Source organism: Macaca thibetana, chromosome 3 (genome assembly GCF_024542745.1).
Source record: "Macaca thibetana thibetana isolate TM-01 chromosome 3, ASM2454274v1, whole genome shotgun sequence".
NCBI classification, from domain to species: domain Eukaryota; kingdom Metazoa; phylum Chordata; class Mammalia; order Primates; family Cercopithecidae; genus Macaca; species Macaca thibetana.
The window spans coordinates 7,019,999-7,035,457 of NC_065580.1; the positions used below are offsets into that span (position 1 = coordinate 7,019,999).

At 39.5% G+C, this 15,459-nt stretch overlaps 1 protein-coding gene across 27 annotated transcripts in view; it reads left to right on the forward strand.

Annotated features, from left to right (window-relative positions):
- KMT2C (lysine methyltransferase 2C) overlaps positions 1-15,459 on the forward strand; it is a 302,450-nt gene that overhangs the window by 75,661 nt on the left and 211,330 nt on the right. The window lies entirely within an intron of this gene.

The following is a 15,459-nucleotide window of genomic DNA, read 5'->3' on the forward strand; positions in this document are numbered from 1 at the left end:
TCATTAATTACTATATTACTTTAAACTTGAATTTACATAATTTCTGTTCTTTTTCATATTTTTTTCCTATACTATGTATTGTTACTTTTACTAGTGAAAAGTCTTTTTGAAGCTTTAGTTTTTTTTTTTTTTTTTTTTTTGGAGACAGAGTCTTGCTCTGTTGCCTAGGCTGGAGTGCAGTGGTGTGATCTTGGCTCACTGCAAGCTCCACCTCCCGGATTCATGGGTTCACGCTATTCTCCTGCCTCAGCCTCCCTAGTAGCTGGGACTACAGGTGCCCGCCACCACGCCCAGCTAATTTTTTGTATCTTTAGTAGAGATGGGGTTTCACCGTGTTAGCCAGGATGGCCTTGATCTCCTGACCTCATGATCTGCCCACCTCAGCCTCCCAAAGTCCTGGGATTACAGGCGTGAGCCACCACACCTGGCCTATTGTTATTTTTGAGACAGAGTCTTGCTCTGTCGCCCAGGCTGGAGTACAGTGGTGCGATCTCGGCTCACTGCAACCTCCACCCACCGGGTTCAAGCAGTTCTCCCTGCCTCAGCCTCCCAAGTAGCTGGGATTATAGGTATACACCACCACGCCTGGATAACTTTTGTATTTTTAGTAGAGACAGGGTTTTGCCGTGTTGGCCAGGCTGGTCTCGAACTTCTGACTCCAGGTGATCCACCCGCCTCCCAAAGTGCTGGGATTACAGGTGTGAGTCACCGTGTCTGGCTCTGATTATTATTATTGTGACTATTGTTACTATTCTTTCTGAGATGGAGTCTCACTCTTGTCTCCCAGGCTGGAGTGCAGTGGCGTGGTATCATCTCACTGCAACTTCCATCTCCTGGGTTCCAGTGATTCTCTTGCCTCAGTCTCCCTCCTGGGCTGGGACTACAGGCAGACGCCACCAAGCCTGGCTAATTTTTGTATTTTTTAGTAGAGACGGGTTTCCACCATGTTGGCCAGGCTGGTCTTGAACTCCTGACCTTGTGATCCACCCGTCTCAGCCTCCCAAAGTGCTGAGATAATAGGCGTGAGCCACCACGCCCGGCCTGATTATTTTTTAAAATTTCGGTTTTTTTTTGAGACAGAGTTTCCCTCTTTGTTGCCGAGGCTGGAGTGTAGTGGCGTGATCTTAGCTCACTACAGCCTCCACCTCCCAGGTTCAAGTGATTCTCCTGTCTCAGCCTTCCGAGTAGCTGGGATTACAGCCACCCGCCACCATGCCTGGCTGATTTTTGTATTTTTAGTAGACACAGGGTTTCACCATGTTGGCCTGGCTGGCCTCAAACTCCTGACCTCAGGTGATCCGCCCACCTCGGCCTCCCAAAATGCTAGGATTATAGGCGTGAGCCATCGTGTCCAGCCCTTTGATGATTGAAGATGATTATTTCACCACGTTTTCTTTCTCCTGAAACTTCCAACACTCCTCATTTTTGATTCTTTAGTGATGGATCTTGCTTATTTCAGTGAAAAAATAAAAAATAAAGAACAATTAGAAAAGAAGTTCTGTATTCATCCACCATCAAATCTATTTTCTTGCTTGTATCCCTACCCATATATTGTAGTTTCTGTCCTGGTAAAATGGGATAAAGACTGTCCGTGGGTAAGGCCAGCTCCTCTGCTTGTGTCTTACATTGTGTCTCCTTTCACGTATTATGGATTTGGTTCTGCAGTTGTCCTTGCTTTCCTGCATCAATAACTTTTCCCTCTCCAGGATTTATTTCATTAGCATAAGGAGGGTGCTGCAGAACCACCCCCTTTCAGCACAAATAGCTCTCTTGATCTGACATCCCCTTTTAGGTACTCTACAGCTTCTTTGGTCCATCATAGCAAAAATCCTTGAGTTATTTATACCTGTGATTACTACTTATTTTTCACCATTTTCTCATGAGCTCACTCTAATCAAGCTTTCTTCCTCCCATTCTACTAAAATTACTCTTGTCAATGTCATTATCTCATATTGCCCAAACCAACTTTTAGTCTTCATCCTCTTTAACCTTTCAGGATCATTTCACACAGCTAACCACTCTCAGGAGTGAAACTTTTTTTTTTAAACTTGACTTTGAGATCACTGCATTCTCCTGGGTTTTTTTTTTTTCCTACTCCTCCTCCACTGGTTTTTCCTCATTCTCTTCGCTCGTTTTATGTATTAGGTGGTCTTATTCAGTTTGATGGCTTATTATCTATTTTTGTGCTATTATTGTGTTATCGAAATGCTAATGACTCTAAACTTACATCACCAGCTCTTTCTTGCTTTGAACACAACCTGTATCTTTCAGCTTTTGCTTCTTAACATCTCCTCTTAGATGTCTGTCCTCTCTGGAAATTTTTGTTGTTATGCTGAAAACCTGTCTTCCAATGTTACCACCTCTGGTATATTGCCACTGTATGTTGTTCAGGTTTGAAAAGATGGAATCTTTCTTGATTTCACATTTTCACGTTTTACATTTTAGACATTCACATTTCACATTTTCACATTTTAGGCATCCAGCCCACTAGAGGGCTTTGCCTATCCAGTGTATCCTGGATTCAACTACTTTGACCCCTCCACTGCTGTTACTCCAGAACTTCACACTGTCATTCCGCTGGACTGCTGCAATAGCTTCCTAACTGGTCTTGCTCCTTTCCTTTTCATTTCATTCTACTCTTGTCCCACACATAGTAGCCAGAGTGATCCTTCCGAATTCAAAGTGAATCCCTCTGTCAACCATCCAAAGACTCCAGTGATATTTAGAATAAAATTCAAAGTTCATACAGTACCACTGTCTTCAGACTCATTGATCTGACCGTGGCCACCTGTATAACCATATCTTACGTTCCCTTGTTCACTGGGCTCCATCCCTACTGGCCTCCTAGCTTTTCGTGGAGCCCACCAAACATACTCCTTTCTTATGCGTTTGCACTTTTTGTCTTCTTTGCTTGCAAAAATTTTTTCTCAGATATTCATACAGCTTATTCCCTTACTTCAGTTAAGTCTCTACTCAGTTACAGTTTTCCCAGAGACCTTTCCTGACAAACTTTTCTAAAAAGTAACACTTGTCACTTTGTCTTCTCCTGCTTTATTTTCCTCCTAGTACTTAACAGATAGGACGTTTAATTCCATATTGGCTTATTGTATGCTTTCCACGCTAGAATGTAAGCTTTATGAAGTCAGGGGATTTGTCTTGTTAGCTTATTTATCCCCAGTGCCAAGAATACTTCTAGGGACATAGGAGGAATTGGATTCACTAAGTGAAGCAGTATTGTGTTCTTGAATTTTCATTTTTTATGTTTTCTAAGCTACCTGCTATTCTTGGAACTTTAAAACATTACAACAAAACTAAATTCCTGGCATTTTTTTTTTCCTTATCTGAGAGTAGTAAGCCCCACACATGGACTCTCTTCTCATGCTGTCTTCTATGAGATGTCAAGGCAAATACAGTTTAGAGAAATGTTTTAATAGGAGCAGAAAACTATTTTTTTTTAACCTGGCCTTTTACTAAAGTTAATACAGCCAAGTGTACTAGTCTTTGTTTTGTCTTTGTCCTTGGAAAGGCCATTGTTCAGTTCTTTTAGGGAACATAGTGAACATAGGGCAAGGAGAACAGTGAAAGAAAGAATAACTGTTACAACCACTAACCTGCAAATAAACCCAGACAGAGAGAGTTCCATAAATTTCTAGTTCATTTAAAAGCAAATTCAAGTTTGCTGCAAGGGTTTAACCTCTCTATGTATGTCTCAAAACCCCAGGGTTTATTTGAAGGTTCTCTTGTTCCCTGTAAATGCTGTGCCTTGACATGCTTACTTAATGATTTGTAGTAATATAAGGGTATTAGGCTGGGCGTGGTGGCTCACACTTGCAACCCTGGACCTTTGGGAGGCCAAGGTGGGTGGATCGCTTGAGCTCAGGAGTTGGAGACCAGCCTGGGCAACATGGCGAAAACCCGCCTCTACAAAAAAATACAAAAATTAGCTGGGTGTGATGGTGTGCCCCTGTGGTCCTAGCTACTCAGGAGGCTGAGGTGGGAGGATCGCTTGATCCCAGGAGACACCAGTTGCAGTGACCTGTAATCAGTCGCACCACTTTCGCCAGTCTGGGCGACAGAGTGAGATCCTGTCTCAGAAAAAAGAAAAGAATACTAATTAAGATTAATCTCCTACCATGGTGGGTGGATGGGAATGAGTAATCTAGGGGTAGCCATTGGGAAAGTAATAAGAAACCTTATTTGGTAATATTTTATGTTAAGAAAATTTCATCTTTATCTCAGCTCACTGCACTCACTTTATCTCACCTGCCGCCCGGGTTCAAGCAGTTCTCTGCCTCAGCCTCCTGAGTAGCTGGGATTACAGGTGCCTGCCATCACACCCGGCTAATTTTTTTGTATTTTTAGTAGAGACTGGGTTTCACCATCTTGGCCAGGCTGGTCTTGAACTCCTGACCTCGTGATCCACCTGCTTTGGCCTTCTAAAGTGCTGGGATTACGGGCATGAGCCACCGCACCCAGCCGAGAAAATTTCATCTTTTGTAGGTGGTGGCTGTTACCAGTCTCTGCGCATTTTTTATATGAATAAAATAAACTTGAGTAAAGTGCTAGTTACTTGAGGAGGAGAGAAACTTCTTTTTTCTTGAGAATCACATAATCAGGTCTTTGCAGACTTGTTTTAGTTAATTATAATTAGCTAATTATAATTCAGTTAGTTATAATTAAACGTTTTTCCTAGTGTTCAAGTTGTCATAGTTTGGCTCATGGGAGCCTCTTGTCAGCTGGCTTCTGAGTCCTTTTAAATAACATCTCAGAACCTTTCAGAGCTCTATGCTCTTTGGCAAAAGTTTCATTTTTCAGGCCCATTTAAAATTCTCCCTGCCCCAAGGTATGAAATCAGCTGCTCTCTAAGGACTTGTAGTTTTTTAGTGGAGAATAGTATTAGGAACAAAAATCTAGACTCAAGGGATGCATATTACAATTGTTTCTGTTGAGAATTAGTTATGTGAGTCCACTTTAGTCATATACTAGTACAGTCATGCACTGCATAATGACAACAGATCACATATATGACAGTGGTCTCATAAGATTATAATGGAGCTGAGCAATTTCTGTCACCTCAATATGTCATAGCTGTCATGATGTCATAGCTGTCGTGATGTCATAGCACAGCGCAACATAGTGCATTACTCACATATTTGTGGTGATGCTGGTATAAACAAACCTAGTGTACTCCCAGTTATATGTACTATACAAAAGTATACTGCATACACTCTTGCACAGTACATAACTCTTGATAATAAGTGGCTATGTTACTAGTTTGTATATTTACTATACTATAATTTTTATCATTATTTTGGAGTGTACTCCTTTTACTTAAGAAAAAAAGCTGTACAACAGCCTTAGGTAGAACCTTCAGGAGCTATATTAGAAGGCATTATTACACGAAATGACAGTTCCTTGTCTGAAGACCTTCCAGTAGGACAAAATGTGGAGGTGGAAAGACAGTGATAGTGACGATCCTGACCCTGTGTAGGCCTGGACTAAGTTTAAAAAAACAAAACAAAACAAAACAAAAAAAAACCCCAGAAAAAAAACAAAAACAGAAAATAAAAAAAGAAAACAAAAACCCTAAAACCAAAAATCTTATAGAAGATTTTTTTGATAAACTGTACAATGTGTGTTTTAAGCTGTGTTATTACAAAAGAGTCAAAAAGTTTTAAAAAATTTATAAAGTAAAAATGTTACAGTAAGCTAAGGTTAATTTATTGAGCAAAGAAAAATAATATTTTAAAAATTTGGTGTAGCCTAAGTGTACAGTGTTTATAAAGCCTACATTAGTGTACAGTAATGTTTGAGGCCTTTACATTCACTCAGTGACTCACCCAGAGCAACTTGTAGTCCCACAAGCACCATTCATGGTAAGTACTCTATGTAGTGTACCATTTTTTGTGTTTTTACACTGTATTCTTACCATTGTTTCTATGTTTACATATGTTTAGATACACAAATACTTGACTATTGTGTTATAGTTACAGTAAACAGTACAGTAACATGCTGTACAGGTTTGTAGCCTAGAGTACTAGGTTATACCAAGTAGCCTAGGTTTTTAGTAGGCTATACCACCTAGGTTTGTGTAACAGTGACAAAATTGCCTAATGACTCATATTTCAGAACATATCCCTGTTTTGAGAGGACTGTAATTACACAGATCTATACACACACTTACAAATGTGAGTTCACGTCGATACATTCAGTTACTTCTAGCATAAATTTTTAAAAATAGACTTTATTTTATTTATTTTTTTTGAGACGGAGTTTCACTCTTCTTGCCCAAGCTGGAGTGCAATGGTGCAATCTCGGCTCACTGCAACTTCCGCCTCCTGGGTTCAATTGATTCTCCTGCCTCAGCCTACCGAGTAGCTGGGATTACAGGCATGCGCCACCACACCCAGCTAATTTTGTATTTTTAGTAGAGATGGAGTTTCTCCATGTTGGTCAGGCTGGTCTCGAACTCCGACCTCAGGTGATCCGCCCACCTCTGCTTCCCAAAGTGCTGGGATTACAGGTGTGAACCACTACACCAGGCCAAAAATAGCCTTTATTTTTCAGGACAATTTTAGGTTTGTAGCAAAATTGTGAGGAAGGTACTGAAATTTCCCATAAATCCCCTTCCCCACACATGCATAGCCCTTTTCATTATCAACATCCTATACTAGAGTGGTACATTTGTCACAATTTTTAAACCTACATTGACACATTATTCACAGTTCATAGTTCACATAAGGGTTCACTCTTGGTGTACATTCTGTGGGTTTGGACAAATGTATAATGAAATGTGTCTATCATTATAGTATCATAGTCACTGCCCTAAAAATTCTCTGTGTTCCACCTATTATCCCTCCTTGCTAACCTCTGGCAACCACTATTCTTTTTACTGTCTCCATAGTTTTGCCTTTTCCAGAATGTCAGTTAGTTGGAATCATATATAACCTTTTCAGACTGGCTTCTTTCACTTAATAATATGCATTTATGTTTCCTCCATGTCTTGTCTTTTTTTTTTTTGAGACGGAGTCTTGCTGTGTATGCCCAGGCTGGAGTGCAATGGCCCGATCTCGGCTCACCTCAATGTCCGCCTCCCGGGTTCAAGTGATTCTCCTGTCTCAGCCTCCTGAATAGCTGGGATTACAGGCATGCACCACACCTGGCTATTTTGTGTTTTTAGCAGAGACAGTTTCTCCATGTTGATCAGGCTGGTCTCGAACTCCTGATCTCAGGTGATCCACTCGCCTCGGCCTCCCCAAGTGTTGGGAATCCAGGCGTGAGCCACCGTGCCTGGTCCTCCATGTCTTTTCATGTCTTGATAGTGCATTTCTTTTTAGTGCTGAATAATATTGCATTGTTTGGATGGACCACAATTTATCCATTCACCTACTGACGGAATTTCTATTTACACCCTGGTTTTGGCAGTTAATAAAGCTGCTATCAATATCTATGTGCAGTTTTTGTTGTGGATGTAAGTTTTCAACTCATTTTGGTAAATACCAGCAGCATGATTTCTGGATTGTATGGCAAGAGTATTGTAGTTTTGTAAGGAACCACCAAGCTGTCTTCCAAAAGTGGCTGTGCCATTTTGCATTCTCACTAGAAATGAATAAGAGTTTCTGTTGCACTGTGTACTTACTGATATTTGGTGGTGTTGGTGTTCCAGATTTTGGCCATTCTAATAGGTGTGTAGTGATGCCTCATTGTTTTAATTTTCATTTCCCTGATGACGTATAATGTGGGACATCTGTTCATATGCTTATCTGCCATCTGTGTATCCTTATTGGTGAAGTGTCTTTATTCCCTATGCTTTTATTTTTTTGGAGACATTGTTTTGCTCTTGTTGCCCAGACTAGAGTACAATGGTGCGATCTCGCTCACTGCAGCCTCCACCTCTCAGGTTCAGGCGATTGCCTTAGCCTTCTGAGTAGCTGGGATTACAGGTATCCGCCAACTTGCCTGGCTCATTTTTTGTATTTTTAGTAGAGACGGGGTTTCACCATGTTAGTCAGACTGGTCTCAAACTCCTGACCTCAGGTGATCCACCCGCCTCGGCCTCCCAAGGTGCTGGGATTACAGGTGTGAGCCACTGTGTCCGGCCTTCCCTATGCTTTTATCTCCTGAAGGAGATTATAGAGAAGTGGTATAATTTCTTCCTTAAATGTTTGGGAGAATTCAGCAGCGAACCAAACTGCGTATGTTTAATATTGGAAGTTTATTAATTTTTGATTCCATTTGTTTAATAGGTATAGGCGTATTCAGATTATTTCTTCTCGTGTAAGCTTGAGCATATTGTGTCTTTTAAGTAATTGGTCCATTTCATCTAGGTTATTAAATTTGTGGGCATACAGTTGTTAATAGTATTTCTTGATTATTTAAGATTCCATGGGATCTGTAGTGATGTCCCATTTTTCATTTCTGATATTACTGAGTGTAGATTTTCCCTCCTTTCTGAAACAGTCGACCCTTTAATAGCTTGGGGTTGAACCGTGTACATCCACTGATAAATGGATTTTTTGCAGTAAATATATTGGGAATGTTTTTTGAGATTTGTGACAATTTGAAAAAATGCGTAGCTGGACTGTGTAGCCTAGAAATATTTAAAAAATTAAGAAAAAGATGTGCATTAATGCATAAAGTATATGTAGATACTTGTCTGTTTTATTGTTTACTACCATAAAATATACACTAATCTATTACTGAAAGTTAAAATTTTTCAAAACTTAAGCACACACTTAAAGACTGTATGTGGTACCATTGGCAGTTGAGAGAAATGTAAACAAATGTAAAGATGTAGTATTAAATAATAACTGAATAAAATTTACTGTAGTACATACTGTACAACTGTAATAATTATGTGGCCACCTCCTGTTGTTATTTGCAGTGAACTCAAGTGTTGCAAGTATCTGATTAAAACACCATGGGATACCAATCATCTTTGAGCAGTTCATCTCTCCACTAAATTGGGTATCTTGGTAAAAAGTGATCTCTGGCGCTTTTCATGTATCTTTCATCATGTTTAGTGCAATGCTATAAATTGTGCATAACACCACGGGACCCATATGAAGTGCCACTAATGATGCCTAAAGTGCTCCCCACAAGAAGCAAAGTCATGACATACAAGAAAAAGTTGAATTGCTTGATTTATACCATAGATGGATGTCTGTACCTGAGGTTGCCCACTATTTCAGCTAGACAGTCTTGTAAACAGGTGACATAAACTTATAGTATCAATAAATACAGTATGGTCCTGTAAATATATTTTCTCTCCCTTATGATTTTCTTTTCTTTCCTTCCTTTTCCTTTTCCTTTTCCTTGTTGCCCTGGCTGGAGTGCAGTGGCGTGATCTCGGCTCACTGCAGCCTCTGCCTCCCGGGTTCAAGCGATTATCCTGCCTCAGTCTCATGAGCAGCTGAGACTACAGGCGCCTGCCACCATACCTGGCTAATTTTTTGTATCTTTAGTAGAGACGGGGTTTCACCATGTTAGCCAGGATGGTCTCCATCTCCTGACCTCCTGATCCGCCCGCCTCGGCCTCCCAAAGTGCTGGGATTACAGGTGTGAGCCACTGTGTCCGGCTATGATTTTCTTAATAACATTTTCTTTTCTCTAGCTTACTTTATTGTAAGAATATAGTATATAATACAACACAGAAATATATGTTAATCTACTGTTTATGTTATTGGTAAGGCTTCTGTCAACAGTAGGCTATTAGTAGTTAAGTTTTCAAGGAGTCAAAAGTTATACAGATTTTTGACTGTGGTGGGGGATGTTGGAGCCCCAACCCTCTCATTGTTCAAGGGTCAGCTGGATATGTGTTAAATGCCATAAATTTTCCTCTAAGCACTGCTTTCACTGCATCTCACAAATTTTCTTTTTATTTTCATTTAGTTTAAAGTATTTTTCAATTTCTCTTGAGATTTCTTCTTTGACCTGTGTGTTATTTAGAAGTGTATTGTTTAATGTTTCAGTATTTTGGAATTTTAAGCTATCTTTCTGTTACCGATTTCTAGTTTAATTCTGATATGGTCTGAGAGCAGACATTGTATGATTTCTATTTTTAAAAATCTGTTAAGGTATGTTTTATGGCTCAGAATGTGGTCTACCTTGTAAATGTCCCATGTGGATGAGAAGCATGTGTGTTCTGCTATTGTTGATGAAGTAGTCTTTAGATGTCAGTTATTTCCAGTTGATTAATGGTGTCAGATTCCACTGTGTCTTTGCTGATTTTCTGCATGCCAGATCTGTTTCTGAGAGGAGTGTTTAACTTTCCAGCTATAATAGGGGATTCATCTCTTACTCCTTGGCAATTGTATCATTTTTTTGCTTCACATATTTCGATATTCTGTTTAGACACATATGGTAAGTATTGTTATGTCTTGGGAATTAACCCCTTTATCATTATAAAATGCCTTTCTTTATTCCTGACAACTTTGACATCTGGTCTGTCTGAAATTAATATAGCTACTCCTGCTTTCTTTTGATTATTGTTAGCCTGGAATATCTTTCTCCATCCATTTATTTCTTTTTTTTTTTTCGGGGGGAGTCTCGCTGTGTCGCCCAGGCTGGAGTGCAGTGGCCGGATCTCAGCTCACTGCAAGCTCTGCCTCCCGGGTTTACGTGGTTCTCCTGCCTCAGCCTCCCGAGTAGCTGGGACTACAGGCGCCGCCACCTCGCCCGGCTAGTTTTTTGTATTTTTTAGTAGAGACGGGGTTTCATTGTGTTAGCCAGGATGGTCTCGATCTCCTAACCTCGTGATCCGCCTGTCTTGGCCTCCCGAAGTGCTGGGATTACAGGCTTGAGCCACCACGCCTGGCCCATTTATTTCTTATCTATATGTAACTTTATATTATTATAAAGTGGTTTTTTTTGTAGGCAGTATGTACTTGGGTTTTCTTTTTTAAAAATCTATTCTAGGCCGTGCACGGTGGCTAATACCTGGAATCCCAGCATTTTAGGAGGCTGAGGCAGGTGGATCATTTGTGGTCGGGAGTTAGAGACCAGTCTGACCAACATGGTGAAACCCCACCTCTACTAAAAATACAAAAATTAGCCTAGCATGGTGGCGGGTACCTGTCCCAGCTACTCAGGAGGCTGAGGCACAAAAATTGCTTGAATCCGGGAGGCGGAGGTTGTAGTGAGCTGAGATTGTGCCATTGCACTCCAGCCTGGGCAACAGAGCAGGACTCTCAAAGGAAACAAAACCAACCTGTTATAACAATTTCTGTCTTTTAATTGGTATATTTAGACTGTTGTTATTCATAGTGATTCTTTTTTATTTTTAGAGACAGAGTCTCACTGTATCACCCAGGCTGGAGTGCAGTGGTGCCATCATAGTTCACTGTAAACTTGAACTCTTGGGCTCAAGCCATCCTCCCACCTCAGCTTCCCAAGTAGCTGGAACTACCAGTGCTCAGCCTCCCAAGTAGCTGAGAGTCCTGGTGCACACCACCACTCCTGGCTAATTAAAAAAAAATTTTTTTTGGAGAGATGTGTTCTCGCTGTGTTGCCCAGGCTGGTCTTGACATGCTGGCCTCGGCCTCCCAAAGTGCTGGGATTACAGGGATGAGCCACCATGCCCAGCTTCAGTGATTGTTGATGGAATGGATATCTACCATATCTGTTAACTGTTTTCTATTTGTTTTCCTTATTTTGTTCCTATTTTTGTCTTCCACTCTATTTGTGCCTTTTGTGGTTTTACTTTGTTTTATTATAATTTTTTGAGACAGTCTCGCTCTGTAACCCAGGCTGGAGTGCAGTGGCGCCATCTCAGCTCACTGCAAGCTCCGTCTTCCGGGTTCGCGCCATTCTCCTGCCTCAGCCTCCCAAGTAGCTGGGATTGCAGGCGCACGCTGCCCTGCCCAGCTAGTTTTTTATGTTTTTAGTAGAAACGGTGTTTCACTGTGTTAGCCAGGATGGTGTCGAACTCCTGACCTCGTGATCTGCCCACCTCGGCCTCACATAATGCTGGGATTACAGGTGTGAGCCACTGCACCCAGCCTGCCTTTTGTGGTTTTGATTGAGTAATTTGTATGATTCTGTTTTCTCTCCTTTCTTAGCACAGTTTTTTTTTTTTTTTTTTGAGTTGTTACCTTAGAGTTTGTAATATATATTTACAACAAGTCCAAGTCTGCTTTCTAATAACACTGTGCGGTAGTGTCCCCCTTTAACTATGGTTTTGCTTTTCACAGTTTGGGTTACCTCCAGTTAACCATGGTCTGAAAATATTAAATGGGAAATTCCAGAAATGAACAACTCATAAATTTTAAGTTGTATGCTGTTTTCAGTAGCATAATGAAATCTTGTGCCTTCCGGCCTGAGATGTGAATCGTCTCTTGGTCCAGTGCATCCATACTGTATATATTACCTGCCCGTTATTCACTTAGTAGCCATCTTAGTATGATTGAAAAAACATACTGGATATATTGGATTTGCTATTACTTGGTTTCACGCATCCACTGGGGGTCTTGGAATATGTTCCCCATGGATAAGATGGCACCACTGTAATTTTCACTTCTAATGTGAGTACTTTATAAGAACAAAATAATCCTAATTCCTCCCTCCTATCTCTTGTATTGTTGCTGTCAGTCATTTCACTTATACATAAGCATATGTATTTATACGTAAGCAATCATAATTGAATACATTGTTGCAGATATTATTTTGAACAAACTTACCTATTAGATCAGTTAACAATAAGAAAAAAGTTTTTTAAAAATTTTATCTTCACTTACCGCTTCTGAGATGCTCTTCCTTTCTTGATACAGATCTAAGTTTTTGACCTGTACCATTTTTGTTCTCTCTAAAGGATTTCTTGCAAGGTAGGTCATCTGACAACAAATTCTTCAATTTTTGTTTGCCTGAGAAAGCCTTCACTTTTGAAGGATAATTTTGCAGAGTACAGAATTATAGGTTGATGTTTTCTTTCTCTTAACGTGTTACATATTTCCTTCCCTCTCTTCTTGCTTGCATGGTTTCTGAGTTGATGTAATTATTACCTTAGGTATTTTTTTTTCCCTCTGAGCTCTTTCAGGATTTTTCAGTATTCTGTGGTTTGAATATGATGTGACCAGGTGTAGTTTTTTTGGGACTTTATCCTTTTTGATGTTCTTTGTCGTTTGGTTTCTGAGATTAATTTGAGGACATTTCTTGTTCTTCGTCTCCTTTTTCTTTTTAATATTTCCATTACATGTTATCTTTTTGTAGTTTTCTGTATTAAACATTCTGTTCTGTTCTTTTTTTTTTTTTTCCCCCAGTCTTTTTCTCTTTGCTGTTCATGTTTGGAGGTTTCTTTTGAAATATCTTGAAGCAATGAGATTGTTTCCTCAGCTATGTGAGGTCTACTGATAGGTTCACTGAAAGCATTCATCATTTCTGTTAAAGTTTTTTTTAATCTCAATCATTTTAATCTCTATAATTTCCAGTTCTCTGCTTACATTGCCTATGTCTTCTTGCATGCTATCTACTTTATCTGTTAGAGCCGTTAGCCTATTAATCATAGTAGCTTTAAATTCCTCATCTGATCATTTCAAATTCCCTCCTACATCCAAGTCTAGTTCTGATGTTGCTCTATACGGTGTTTTTTTGCTTTTTAGTATACTTTGTAATTTTTTTTCTCAATAGCCAGATGTAATGCACTGGGTAAAGACAACAGCTGTAAATAGGCTTTTAGTAATGTGGTGAGCCTTGGAGGAGGAGGGGGAAGTCTGAGTTTTTTATTCTTCCTCCTTGCCCTGCGCTTTCACTGCTCTTAGGTGGGGCAGAATGGCCTAGAATGGGCTAGAGTTAGATAATTCTCTTAGGCTAGAACTGTCTGGAGTTTATTTCTTTTCTTGTAGGTTAGGCTTTAGTTAAATAGTTTCTCCTGAAGGCAGGCCTTGTTAAGAGAATGCTCTGGTGTATTTAGAAATGGTTCCTTTCCCCCCCCTGCTGTTGAAAGCAAGAAGGGATTTTTCTGTGAAATTCACTGTGAGAAACTGGTAGAACTCCTAGAGGTAAAACACAAAACTGTTGGGCCCCACAATGACGGGGTCCCTCTGTAGTTTTTATCTTCCAGACTTCTCCACACTGAACCTCCAGCGTTTTGTCAATTATGGTTCAGGTTTTTGTACCCATGGAGGTTTTTACCCATGGGTTTCTGGTCAGGTAAGTTGTGATTCTTGTCTGTCTTCCAATTCTGAGGGTACCTGTTTGCCCTGTGACCTTATTGACCTTATGCATCTAGCAAGAGTTGTTGATTTTTCAGTTTAGCTTTTTAAATGTATTAACTATAGTTATAGCCCTTTTCTAATTTGGTAAGTCAGTTATAACTAGTGGAATGGATTATAATTAATAGTTAACAATAACAATAACAATAACTAACAATATTGTTAAAAATAAAATAATAGTTAACAATAGTTAATATCTATCCGTTAGTATAAATATGTCTCATAAATAATAATCTTATTAAAGTAATAAAACTATTTGATTTAATATCAACATTACTATTTGTGAGTAACCTTTGAGGGATTTCCACTAATGATGTCTATCATACTGCCTTATTTATGTGTCACAATCTTCGATTATCTTCTGGTCTAGTTATTTGTTACTTTTTCGCTGTTGCTTATGTAATAACTGTTGGTTCTTATTTAGTGGTGGCTTTCAGATGTTAGTGTTTAATTGACAAAGACAAGATAGGGGTCTTTTGCTTTGTCCATACACTTGATGAGACAGGTGGAATTGGAGTTCCAAAGCCTTGCATATGTTACTTTAATTCAGTGCCTTTTGGTTATTTGCATATGTTTTAAATATTCAACTTTGTATAAACCCCATATATGCCTTTATTTACAAGAATAGAAACTTTAGTGATATTATTTTAAAAAGTCGACACCCCAAATTACTGTTTGTACATTTTGAGTATAGCTACTCATTGAACAGGTTATGGTGACATTTGGCACAAAGAAAAAGCCTGGATTCTTGTTACATTAATTGGCCTAACAATTTAACTTTACCTATCCTTTCTTATCTTTTTTTGGGTTTGAAAGTTTGTAATTGACTCTTGTCTTTTTGAATTATCAGGTTTTTCTTCGGATAATATTTTCCACTAACTTTAGTAGATTATTTAAAATTATGTATTGTGGTGGTAGATATTGGTGGTGTCTGTCAAATAGCTCTGGCACTCTCCCTTCTGGATATGTGGTGGAATTACACAGCTCCAAGCCTGCTTGAGGGGCCCATATGATTGTGTCCAGTGAATTGTGGGTGGAAATCATATGGGTCACTTCTGCACTGCAGCAAAACCCTCCTGAGCTTTTTTCTTTTGTAGTCCTTGTTTGAAATACTGACTGCTTCGCCGGTTTAGATGAAGAGATGGTGGAGCAAAGCCACCTATATGTCTTTGATAAGCCATATATAATCTTCAAACTGAAGTTTAAAATGAAAACGTCAGCTACTTATTGCCATGTAACAAATTATTTCAGA